Below are 13,125 nucleotides of genomic sequence, written 5' to 3'. Positions count from 1 at the left end.
TTCCCACTGGGGTTTTCCCTCTAATCAAGGGTTTCCCTAGTCAACATATCTGGTGTAATCATGTGTATGCATCTCTTTATGGTTGTTGTTTACTTTGATTGAATTGTTGAATTTTCTTAAGAGGATAAATGTTTCAGATTCTTATATAACTGATTCACCCCCCCCCTCTCAGTTATATTTGTGGACTATTATTTCTAACAAAAGGAGTAGCCCTAGTAGGAGTATGAATACTCATTCTATAGGCCCACAAAGATGGATTTATTTGCAAGTGCCAATCTCTACCATTCTTATGAACTGTTCTATGTAAGATTTTGAGAATGTTTTTATTTGATGCCTCTACTTGACCATTTCCTTGTGGGAAGTAAATGGAGGACCAATTTTGTTTTATCTTGAATTTCTTACAAAGTTGTTGAAGGTCCTTATTTTTAAACCAGCCTCCATTATCAGTGATAATCTCTGAAGGAACTCCATATCTATAGATAATATGATTTAGAATAAATAGAGAAACTGTCTTGCCCAAGGCAACAAAAATTGGGATAACTTCGACCCATTTAGTGAAGTAATCAATAGCAGTGATAATAAACTTATGTCCACATGATGAGTTGGGATGAATCTTCCCAACAAGATCAAAGGCCTAATGCTGAAATGACCAATGTGAGATAGAAGGAATGAGTTCCCTACCCAGAGCATGTATCAGGTTACCATGTTTTTGACACTTTTCACATGACTTTGCAAAAGCTACTACATCAATTTGTATCATGGGCCAATAGTACCCCACCCTAAGCAACCGTCGAGCCATAGAAAGAGCATTCGAATGTCTCCCACAGATGCATTCATGGATGTCAACTAATGCTTGATCAGATTCTTCCTTTTTTTAGCATTTAAGAAGTTTTCCATCTAGACTCCTCCTAGACAAATCTCTAGAGAAAGGGAATGACGAGAGGCATTTCGAATAAGGTTTCTATGTTTAGATTGGTTAATTGGTTTCAGGTATAATGCCATTACGAAGGTATGAATAAATGACATTGTAATGGGATGACTCACAACCAACAAGGGTACAAATAACATGACTTTCTTGGGAATCATAGATAGGGTGATGTAGCTCTTCCACCAGGAATTCAAATCTTAATTCATGTTACTCTAATTGAAGAAGTGAAGCAAGTGTAGCCATAACATTAGCTACTTTGTTTTTTTTCTTTAGGGATTTGCTAAAATGAGACAAATGTGAAGTAGCATCTTAAGGAATCAACCATTTGCTTATAAGGTACCAATTTCTCATTTTTTGTTAAATAATTATCATTGACTTGGTTGATTATCAGTTGTGAATCCCCACAGATGTGTAACTCTATAATTCTCCATTCTATAGCCATCTTAAGTCCATTTGTTAAAGCTTCTTACTCAACAATGTTATATATACATAGAAATAATAACTTGTAAGATTTAGGAATCGTGTACCCATGTAGAGAAACAAACACACACCAGCTTTGGAACCATTTTGCATAAAGGATCCATCAAAGAACATCTTCCATGTTCTTTCAGTCATATACATGAGGTGCTCATCTAGGAAATCAACTTAAATAGGTACATCATCTTGTAGTGGGAAATCAACCAATTGATCTACTATGGCTTGCCCTTTGATTGCTTTACACTCAACGTACTCTATATCAAACTCTAAAAGGATCATCATCCATTTAGCAAGTCTACCCAATAGGGTAGCCTTACCTAGTAAATACATAAGTGGATCAATTTTTCCTATGAGGTGTATAGTGTGCACAAGCATATAATGTTGCAACTTTTGGAAAGAAAACACAACTACGAGGCAAGCTTTCTCAATACTGGTGTAATTAACCTCATATGAAATAAGAGTACAACTAATGAAGAATATTTCTCTTTCTTTCCCATGTTCATCTAGTTGAGCTAATAATGCCCCCAAGGAAGACTCTGTCACTGAAATGTATAGAATAAGTGATTTCCCTAGGATAGAAGGCATTAAAATAGGAGAATTTTCCAAATATTTCTTGATTTTATCTATGCTCTTTTGACACTCTTCATTCCATACACATTTGACTCTTTTATGTAAGTTCTTGTTGAAAGGTTGATCTCTATTTGCCAACTATGAAATAAACCTCCTTATAGATTGAAGATGCCATTGAAGACTCCTCATTTGACTAATGTTTTAAGGAGGTGGTATATCCATGATTGCTTGAACTTTTTCAGGGTCCACCTCTATTCATTTTGCTGAAATAATGAATCCTAGTAATTTTCTAGAGGTGACTCCAAATGCACACTTTTTAGGATTTAACCTTAGTTGAAATTATTCCATGTGATCTAGAATGACTTCTAAATCATTTGATTGTGCATGTCTTTTCTTAGACTTAGCCAAGGTGTCATCCACATAATCTTCCATGTTTTTATGCATCATATCATGAAAAATAGTTGTCATAGCTCATTGATAGGTGGCTCCTACATTTTTTAATCCAAAAGGCATAACATTGCAACAATAGGTACCCCAGGCACAAGTGAATGTAGTCTTTTCTTGATCTTTAGGAGCTATCTTAATCTGGTTATATCTAGAAAAACCATCCATTAAGGAATAAATATCATAACTCACAGTCATATCCACTATCATGTATATATTAGGAAGTGGAAAATCATCCATGCTCTATTAATATCTCTAAAATCTGTGTAAACTTGAATGTATTTGTCATGTTTTGAAATTGGTACAATGTTTGATGTCCATTCAGCATGGTCAATAGCTCTTATGAATTTTGCACCAAGGAATTTCTTCAATTCTATCTTGACTAAGACAATTATGTGAGGATGCATCTTTCTCAATTTATGCTTAACTAGTTTAACACCTGGAGCTATGGATAAGTGATGCATAATAAGATTAGTGTCCAACCCTAGCATTTTTCAATAAGTCCATGCAAAATTGATTTTCTTTTCTCATAAGAACTTAATGTAGGCTACTTTTTCTTGTGATGACAAAGATTGAGCCAAATGTACCATTTGTGGAGCTTATCCCATGCCTAAATTGACTATTTATGTTGGTTTAATAAGCACTAAAGATCTATCTAGAAAATAACTAGGGAGATGATCAAGTACCTCATCCGTAGGTGTCTCAGAGAGGTTTTCACCCGCGAATACATCCTTTCTTTTTACTTTTTTTTGGTTTTGACACTGCTACATAGTGGTTTCAGAACTCATATTATTTTTATTTTATTTTATTTTTATTTTGTGACTAAGGTACTTGATGTCTGGCTCTGTCATGTTTGTAGCTGGTTCACTAGTGGAAGAGACTATGTGTTCAATGGCATTCAAATAACAGGCTATCTCATAATCATTTTGAAACATTAAAAGCTTAGATTCGTGATTGTGTTGGGACCAATCAATCAAATCAGGATGAAGAAGGAGTAAATCAATGACTAGTTCAAGGTTATGAATATGAATGATATCTTTAGTGACCAAAGAGTTAGAGTCCGTCAAGTAACTTCCTAAACTACCCAAATTGGGATTCACCCTAACAAGCAAAGACTCGTCCACTAAGGTAACATGTGAATTCAAAGCATCTAATCCTACACATGAATTGTTGATTAACTCGGGTTGAGAACTATATGTATGAAAAACATCAATATCCATATCAACTGTAGAAGGTTCTAAGAGGGAGTCCCATTCATACTCATTAGAATATATTTCTAAATCTCAACTAGGATTCTTACACCATGAAGGCTTGGGACGCTTGGATGTGGAAGCCTCAATATCATCAAGGGTCATACTCTCTTGTTCTAAATTTGCAACTATCTCATGAGATATTGGACTATCTGGATCTTCCCAAAGGAGATTAGTAGAAGGGACCCAATCTTCACACATATCTTGTTGATTTTCCAAATTAGGTATGTACTCTTGTTCTTCTTCACTATCTGAGTTATCAAGGATAGGAGCAACATAATTGTGATTTGCATATCCTAGGCCAACTGGATTCTTAGACTTGCATCTGAAAAGACCATGATCAAGGGGTTTGGCTCTAGAATCAAATCTATTACTAAGAGGGCCATGTCTAGGATATCCCATCTTCCTAACAAAAGTATACCCTCTTCCATAAGCTTTAGGAGAGGGAGTGAAGTTCTCATTGTGCATATACTTCTCTTCTCTATAATTCCAATCTCTAATAGCCACATCTTCTTTCTCATCTTGAATAAGCACTGACGACTATACAAATGTGTCAAATAATGTCATAGTTGATGATAAAGGTTTCATCTCTTGTGAAGGTTTACCATAATACCTAGGTGAAACTGGTAATGCTACGAGAGAGTTGAGTTGATATTGCCCCATGCCAAGGTCTATGGATTTGAACTTGTCTTTATATTTAGCTAAAGTTGCATCAAAATCATCTGCTTCTCTATTGAGGAGAACATGAATACTTGCTGAAATCAAGTTAATAGACAAAGTATCATCCCCAGGTATACAAATCTCTATTTGATTGTAAGGGAACTTAACACACCGATGATAGGTAGATGAAACTACTTGCATATCATGAATCCAGGGTCTACTAAGTAAAACATTGTACACAAGGGGTCCAACATCAACTATTTGGAATAAAATATCTTTTTCAACAAGTCCAATCCTAACAGGAAGGACAACCAACCCCTTTGAACTTCTCTCTACCTCATCATAGGCTTTGATAACAATCTTCCTTCTGGTATCAATAACTTGTTCAAAATAACCTAATGTCTTTAAAAGACTCAAAGAACAAATATTAAGTCCAACACCCCCATCTATCAACACATGCCTAACATGAGTTTTTATGGATCATGACATCAATATGAAGGGTAAGATTGTGCGGATGGCTCAAAGATTTTTCATCTTCCTCTAAAAAGGAAAGGTAATGAGGACTAGCAATATGATTAACCATGTTCTAGAATTGATCAAAATCTAAATTTTTGGGGACATTTTCCATGTGCAAAGCATCCTCAAGGACTTGTTTGTGTCTCAGAGACAACTCTAAAAGCTCAAAGATCAAAATTTGAGTTGGGGTTCTTTGCAATTGATCAACAAGATTATAATTTGACCTAGGATTGACCACTAGTTTTGAAGGTACATACTTGGATTGCACTTGGATTGCACTTGTTTTGGCTTACTTGGTTGGTTTGAACTAGGTCTTTTGATGACACAGGGACCTTGACTTCATGTAACCACATTGAGACTTTGGGAAGACACTTGCTTAGGTTTACTTGACTAGTTTGAATTGGGTCCTCTAATGACAAGGGGACCTTGACTTTGCATAACAACATTGAGACTTTGGGAAGACACTTTCTTAGGTTTAATTGACGTATTTGAATTGGGTCCTCTAATGACAAGGGGACCTTAAGATGAATCTCTAGAGTGAGCGCCCCTTACCACTAAAACATATTTTTCACCAAGGATAGGAGAGCTCAAATTTAAATCATAACCATTGGGATCTTTATTTTCCATCACGTTGACACTTTATTTTACAACCTCAAGCATATTGACAATATTTTCTACATTTTCATAAGTGTAATTGATTACAACCTTGCCATTCTTAGGTTGGGAAGCTTCCCCTTTCTCATACTTTGGAAAAGGCTCTTTGAATGCTGTGTGATCAGCATTGGTATTTAATCCATCTATTTCAAATTCTCCATTCTCAATAAGATCTTGAACAATATGCTTAAATCTTCCATAGTTTTCAATATCATGTTCAATGCCATTGTGAAGTTTGCAATAGGCCTTCTCATCCCACCACCATGGCTTAACTTTAGATATGCAGAACTTTGCGACATCATAAGGGTGCACAATATTAAAAGAAAGGAGATTTGTGAATATCTCTTCATATGACTCACCCAATTGTGTAAAGTTACATTTCTGTCCTTTAGGCCTTTCTTGATATCTTGGCTTGTTACTTTGTTGATTGACACTAGCCAAATGGAGAATAGCTTGGTCTTTAGGCTTAGAGGAATCCACAACTCCATCATTAACCACTTATTTGTTCTTATTCCAATATGTGTTCTTTCCTTTATCCTCGTTATTGTTGTTATTCTAACCATTGTTGTTGTTGTTGCCATTTTTTTGTCAAAATACCTTGCTCTCTCAAAACATCCTCAATTATAAATGCGGCTTCAACCATGGTATCAAAAGGACTCAAAAACCATCTTCTTAACTTTGTACTTCATCTGAGGAACCATTTTACTAATGAGGATTTCAATATTTTCTTTCTTAGGAATAGTCCTAGAATAGGGAGAGCACTGTCTCTCCATCTTTACAAGAAAGTAACAAAGAATTTTCCTTGATTTTGCTTTATGTGACATAAGTCTAATAGTGAGACAAATTGTTAAAGATTGTATGCAAAGTGTTGAACAAGTCTCTTAATTAACTGAGGAAATATCTTAATAAGAGGAGTTATATTGGTAAACCATTCCATTGCTTGACCCTTAAGAATCTTTGGAAATAATCTCATAAGGTATGAGTCCTCATGATGAAACTCAAAACTCATAGTATAGAACTGATGCACATGATCATTTGGATCTCCATTTCCATTATATTTGTCATATTGGTAGATCTCAATTTTTCTAGGAAAATCTTTCATGTCAACACTCTTATCAAAAGGATTAGGAAAAACTAAATTAAATGAAAAACAACTCCTGGGTGCCAATATTTGCTTCAATTGTTTCTTCAATTGGTCAATTTCTTCTTTCATAGAGGGGTCATGCTTTTGAATCTTTTTGTCTACATCAAAGTTGTAAGGGATCTTAACAACCTTGTTGATTAAATGTTGAAATCATGCATCTCTGTTTTGGTCCACATATGCGTCGCTGAAAATGTGGGTCTCATTGTATAGCCATGAAATCATAAGAATTGTGGTCAAAGTTTGAGCTACCACCTCTATATTGTGAACCACGATGAGCTTGTTTTGAAGGTTGTCTTGAAACTCTAGAAGGTGTTGGTCTCCTATAATAATCATGTCTTGAAGCTCTCCTTCCTCTAGGGCTAGGAGATCATGAGGTGTTCTTGAATGTCTTCCACTTCATGAAGTCTTAGGAGGAGTGGATGGAGGAGAGTTGTTTCTACCACCAATGTACACATTGTTGAATTTATTGTCAAGTTGCAAAGCCACAAGAAGGTCTTGTGCTTCTTGATAGGCTTTCCTTTCTATCTTAATCATAACTTTCCTTTCTTCCCTTAGGTGTCTAAATTGTTCTTCCTTCTTAGCTTGCCCTTCTAGAAGGGCTTTTCTCTCATGCTCAAGTGCTCTAAGTCTGTCACTTTATAACCTAAAGGTGTCATGAGCGGTGTACACTATCTTGACTGTCTAAACTAGTTACCAATAAATATTGCATTCACATGAGCACTAGAGGGCTCACTAATTTGATCATCATATTGGGATTTCTCTTCTTGATAGGTTTAATGCTTACATTTCTCAGCCCTTTGGTGTGCATCCAAATATCTATCCTCAATACAGGGTGAGGTTGGTTTATTTTCATGAGTGGGATCACCACTCAAAAAGGTCAACATAGTATTCACCACTTTGATTCTTCTTTTTGTGGAGCCACTGTAAAATTCATATCCATATCTAAGTGAGGTGATGCTAAAGGTGTACTCAACTCAATAAGGTTATAACTAGGCTCAAACAAAGCTTCTGGAATATTCTCAGGCAATTGAACAAACATAGTTTCTTTTCCCTTACATCTTTAACAAGTTTGAACTAAAGGTAATTGTTTAAAGATTACTTGAGGTTGTCTTCCTTGATCTACGTGATATCTTGTTGTAACTAGCATGAAAGAAAAGGTACTAGGTAATAGGATAACCCTAAGAAATTTTGGTACCAAACTAGGATAGTAAAAGCACTCACTTGTCCAAAAGAGATGTGATAAGATAAAATTTTGCAATAGGCATAAACCAACACTGCCACAAAGTTGCCCATAACTTTGGGTGAATACCCTAGCACATATGGACTAGGAGGATGATTTACCCAAATTAGAAATAATTAAAATTGAATTTTTATGAAAGTGGATGGACAAGAGATTACTAAGACTCTCCAAGAATAATATCAAAGAATCTGAAGGTATATCTTTCTCAACAAGGATGGTCTATAACTCATCGACTTCAAACAAGGTCACTTGTGAAATCAAAGATCACTAATTCAAGGAGTCAAAGCATGATAACACAAGGTGAAAACAAACTTCTAACAATGAGGTAAGTAACCTAATCTAAACCTGATCAACCTAGGGAGACTGGAAATGACATAACAACCAAGAATTTGATCATAAAGTCTTGACTCAGGAACTTAGATTTTATTTCTTTTAAATATCCAACTAGGTTTGATAAATTTTGAATCATAAACTAGACACTTAAGACTACAATCAAGAATTTTAAGCAAACATCTTCAAACAATGAGTAAGGGACAAAGCAACCTTGCACATGAACAAGAATAGTGTCATAGTACCAGTCTATTCCCTAGAAGCACCGTTGTGTATGTTCTCAAAATGTTTTTCAATCATGCATATAGTACTAGAAAAGAAAATTTGGCAGCACTGTGGTTCTTAGTAATGTTCATCTTTGCAACTTTTGCAATCTAGAGTGGGTGAAATCCAATCCCGGTGCACCAAGGTTTTGACATATTCTGAGAATTTAGTCAATTAGAGATATTGAGGAGATCTGATGACCCAACAAAAGACTACACCCGTGAGGATTTCCCCCACAAGGACATTTATATAGCAGTTGCTACTACCACATAAAAAATGGCTATTACTACTTGAAGTTCCATCCATGTGGTTGACCCAATAAAGGAAATGTCCACTATAGTTAACCCTCTCTAATGAAGGAAGACTCACAAAGTTGTACCACATGGGGACTTGGTTTAATGATTCAAGGGTTCCAAGTTTTTGATGTGCCCAAAAGGGAATAGAGCATACTCCTCTAGCCTCTTCACCTTACCCAAATATAGAAAAAAATATTCTTTGACATGCCAATTCAAAATCACCTCACCAAATTTTTGGAAAAACCAACAAAAAACACCACCAATCTCAAAAGAGAAAGTACTAATGGATGTTGAGGACAAACCCAAGCAGAATAGGGAGATAATAACAAATATCCCTCCCTACCTACAAGGTGATCTATCGTTGAGAAGAGCTTCACACGTAAGGCAAGCGAATGAAGCATATTCCCTCAAGAACTCCACAAATAGTGTTCATAGGGCCTAATTACTATGTGAAACACATATGGATGAAAGTAAATTTAGATTCAATTTTAGAGCACCAAATGAAGTGTGAATCTATGAACGCATGTAAAATAACTCAAGCCAAACACATGAGAGGGTTCATTTCATTTTCAAATCCAAATGTTATAGAGATCTAACAAAATACCTAGTAATCCTTGCAACACATCTTTTCTCTATTGTACCTTTTGTTTATGCTTGAACGCTTGCTCATAATGAACAAAGCAACAAGCAAAACAAGCAAACACAAGATATGCAATATATATCCAACTTATGAAAAACTAGGGTTAGATTTGAAAATCTAATTTTAAAGAGTGATAATAACTAGAAAATAACCCAACTAAAAGTTGACATCATGCATTGATCCAGGTGAAAATTAAATGCAAGCTATTCATTAAATGCCTTTTTTTAATATTGATTCTTGACCTTGTCAACAAGGTTGGACCTATATGATATGAATTTATATCCAAAACCCTAAATAAAGAAAAATGTCAAAATTTTGGAAAGATCTTTTCATTTGTGCCCTAGGGAGCCATTTTGTGAAAATAGCCATTTTGTCAAAATAGACTAGTTTTTGTAAATCAAATTATTGAGCCTTAATATGATCTCTAAAGTCAAAATACAAAGAACCAACCTTATTTATAATTCAGAGAACTTTCTAAAAATTTAATATTCTCCAAAAAATTTGCTAATTTGCACCCTAAAATGATTTTTCATGAAAAAACAAGAAAAAATTATAAAAAATAGACAATACCTCAAAAAAATTTGAAAATTTCATTGAAAATTCTCTAATATGTTGCCAACCTAAAAAGAAAAATTTAGACCAAAATAGAAAGCCATTGGGAGATATGATCAAATCTTTAAGATCTAGGGTTTTTTTTCTCCAAACAAATCCGCATGAGGGGGTTAGCTCCAAAAATATCTAAAACCAACAAGTAAAGGTGGGTTGCCCCATGGTGGGTGCCAAAGATGTGTGTGCTAAAATGTTAACACACTTCTATGAGTCATTTTATCCAAGATTGCTCAAGAATGAGGTCTTGAATGGTGGCTCATAGCTCTCTATTCATGGAGTGCAAGGGTTTGTAATGGAGGCCCTTAGTTTGACCTAGTTTGTACCCATACAAGTACACCATAAAATGAGAGATTCAAAGATCAAAATATGCATGCAAATGAAGATGCAAGCTAATCTAAATGATGACAATGCAAAGAAATGCAAGAAAGGAAATTTAATCTATGAAAGGAAATAACAATGCAATATTAATCTACAAAAACAAATATGACTAAGATAATATGAAAATGCAAGAGAGAATAAGACAAGAAGAGAGAAATTGCAATGAAGCTCTAATGTCCAAACCCTAAGGCTCAAACTCCTCCTCCAAAATTGCTCTCTAAACCTGTATCATAACAATGCTATAGCAATGAGCTATTTTCTCTATATCTCTCTATATCTTTCTCTATATTTCTCTATATATTTCTCTATATCTTTCTCTATATTACTCTATATGAAAATGAGAAGGAGAGGGCTCCTTATAAAGGGAAATGTGGAGGTGGGAGGCTTCTAACCAATATGGGATAATAGAGTTTGATCCAAGTGAGACAAAATTCTGCCAATGAGAAGAGAGGAGTGTTTGAGAAGAAAGTGGAAAGAGAAAAAAGAGGAGTCCCACTTAGAGATATGTGCATTTAAGTGTAGAGGAAAAAAATAATTATTTATTTTTATTTAATTTATTTCCCTTTTTCAAGTGGGATTTTATTTATAAAAGGGAGCAAATTGTTTTAATTAAACAGGAAATATTTAATTAAATTAAAAGGGGGGGTTTTCTCTTAATTAATTAAATGTGGACTAATTATTTAATTAAAAGAGAGGTTTTCTTTTACTTAAATAAGACTTAGGATAAAAATGATCAAACCTTAGGAAATTTTGAAATAATTGAATTAATTACGATTTGATCAAAGAATTTGAATTGAATTGATTTAATAAAATATTACAAACCATTGATTCAGGAATTTTGATAAATTGAATAATGGGGGCACATAGTCTAGATGACCATTTTAGGGTGCATACAACATGAGACCTAAAAAACCACAACTTGTAAACATAGTTGATAAGTAGAGCATAGGCATGAGCAAAATTTAGTGGCACCACTCCCACAAAAGTTGGGTAAGAGAGGATGTGTATTAGCCATCAAAAATTGTGTCATCCAAACCTTATACAACTCACATGTATCAAATAAGCTGTGGGTAAAACACTAGATGAGATCTAGGACCATGAGGAACCATGAAACCAAAATGTAGCAAGAGAGCCAAAAACTACAAACCCTTGACCAATTAGCTAGTATCACTCACATGCATCATCAAGCCAACCCCTTCACCATCACTCATAATATTACTACTTGTATCATGTATGCTAGAGTTAACTATAGTATTATTCTAGCCAACTAGTAGGAAGTGCCCATGGTAAAAAATGACAAGCATTGTATTCACCTTTTCTCTGATAAGATTATAAAGAACCATCCCTAAATCCTTCCTCTACTGAAGAATGATGCACTAAATGTAATGAAATTCTTTTATCTGCACTACATACTTTATGATCTCATATATAGAAATGTAGTCATGGATAATATTCAAAATGTATCTACTAAAGGACCAATAATGTAGGCATTATTGTATCAAATATCATATTCATGAATTATTACAAACAAAGAGTCATCTAAAATAAACCACAAGAAGACCATCTTTCTGACAATATCTTGAAAGGTAGTGAAATATTATAAAAGGTCCATGGTGTTTGAGAGAAAGATACAAAAAACCTTTTTAGGGAAGATAATTCACTGACTAGTGGGAGCCAAAAAATTCATTCCCACTAAGTTGTTTCACATTTAATTGTAACAACCCAAGGAGAAAATGGACCCAAGATCCTTATCAGTAATTGGTCCTTCCCATAACCATTTTTTGGGAAATGGAGGCATGTAGACCCTATAGTTCTTTGACCAGTACTCCATAAACTTGATACACACATTGTACCTATAAGGGATAGTGATGTTCAAAGCAATAGATTTAAGAAAACCCACTTCACTCATACTTGTGAATGTCAAGGTTAAAGATAGCTAAATTTGTAGCCATAAAAGGCACAAAGTGAGAGTGAAAACTATTAGTCCACACAAGAAAGAAAATGAATTTTCTTAGCTCGCAAGCTAAGAATATAATTTATTAATTACAAAGTCTTATCATATTTATATCACCAATACTACATAATGATTTTTCTTAACCACAAAAGGCATGGAGTGAGAATTTAAATCATTAATCAAGACAAGTGAGAGAATGAAATTGATTGTCTTTCAGGGAATGAACATAATTTATCACTTAAAAAATCCCATCATAATCATATCTCTAGTATTACATAATAATTTTTCTTAATCACAAAATCCATGGAGTGAGAGTGAACACTATTAATTCACACAAGTGAGAAAATGAAGCTCACATGGTGAGAACATAATTTATTAATTACAATATCCCATCATAATTATATCACCAATATTACATAATGTATTTATTATAAAATCCCATCATAAATATATCACATATCTATTTTTAATAAACCCATTTGAAGACAAACAACTATCTTTTCATTTATTAAAATAATTACACTGCTCCAAGAGCAGAAGGCAATAATAAATGAAATACACGATAGAAAATGTGTTTGCAAAGTATGAGTAATCCTTGATAATTTAAAATTTAAAGTTATTTTACACTTCTAATTAGAGACAAATGCATGACATAAATCAACCATTAAATTCTTTATGAAGAAACATGAGATATTACACTTTGGGAATTCCTTGCTATTTATTATGAACCTTGACTCTTAACACTGCATAATTTTAAAACATTCTTCCCAC

This window comes from Cupressus sempervirens, chromosome 6 (genome assembly GCF_028749045.1).
Source record: "Cupressus sempervirens isolate cs-2001-9-10 chromosome 6, ASM2874904v1, whole genome shotgun sequence".
NCBI classification, from domain to species: domain Eukaryota; kingdom Viridiplantae; phylum Streptophyta; class Pinopsida; order Cupressales; family Cupressaceae; genus Cupressus; species Cupressus sempervirens.
This window is presented reverse-complemented; position numbering follows the sequence as displayed.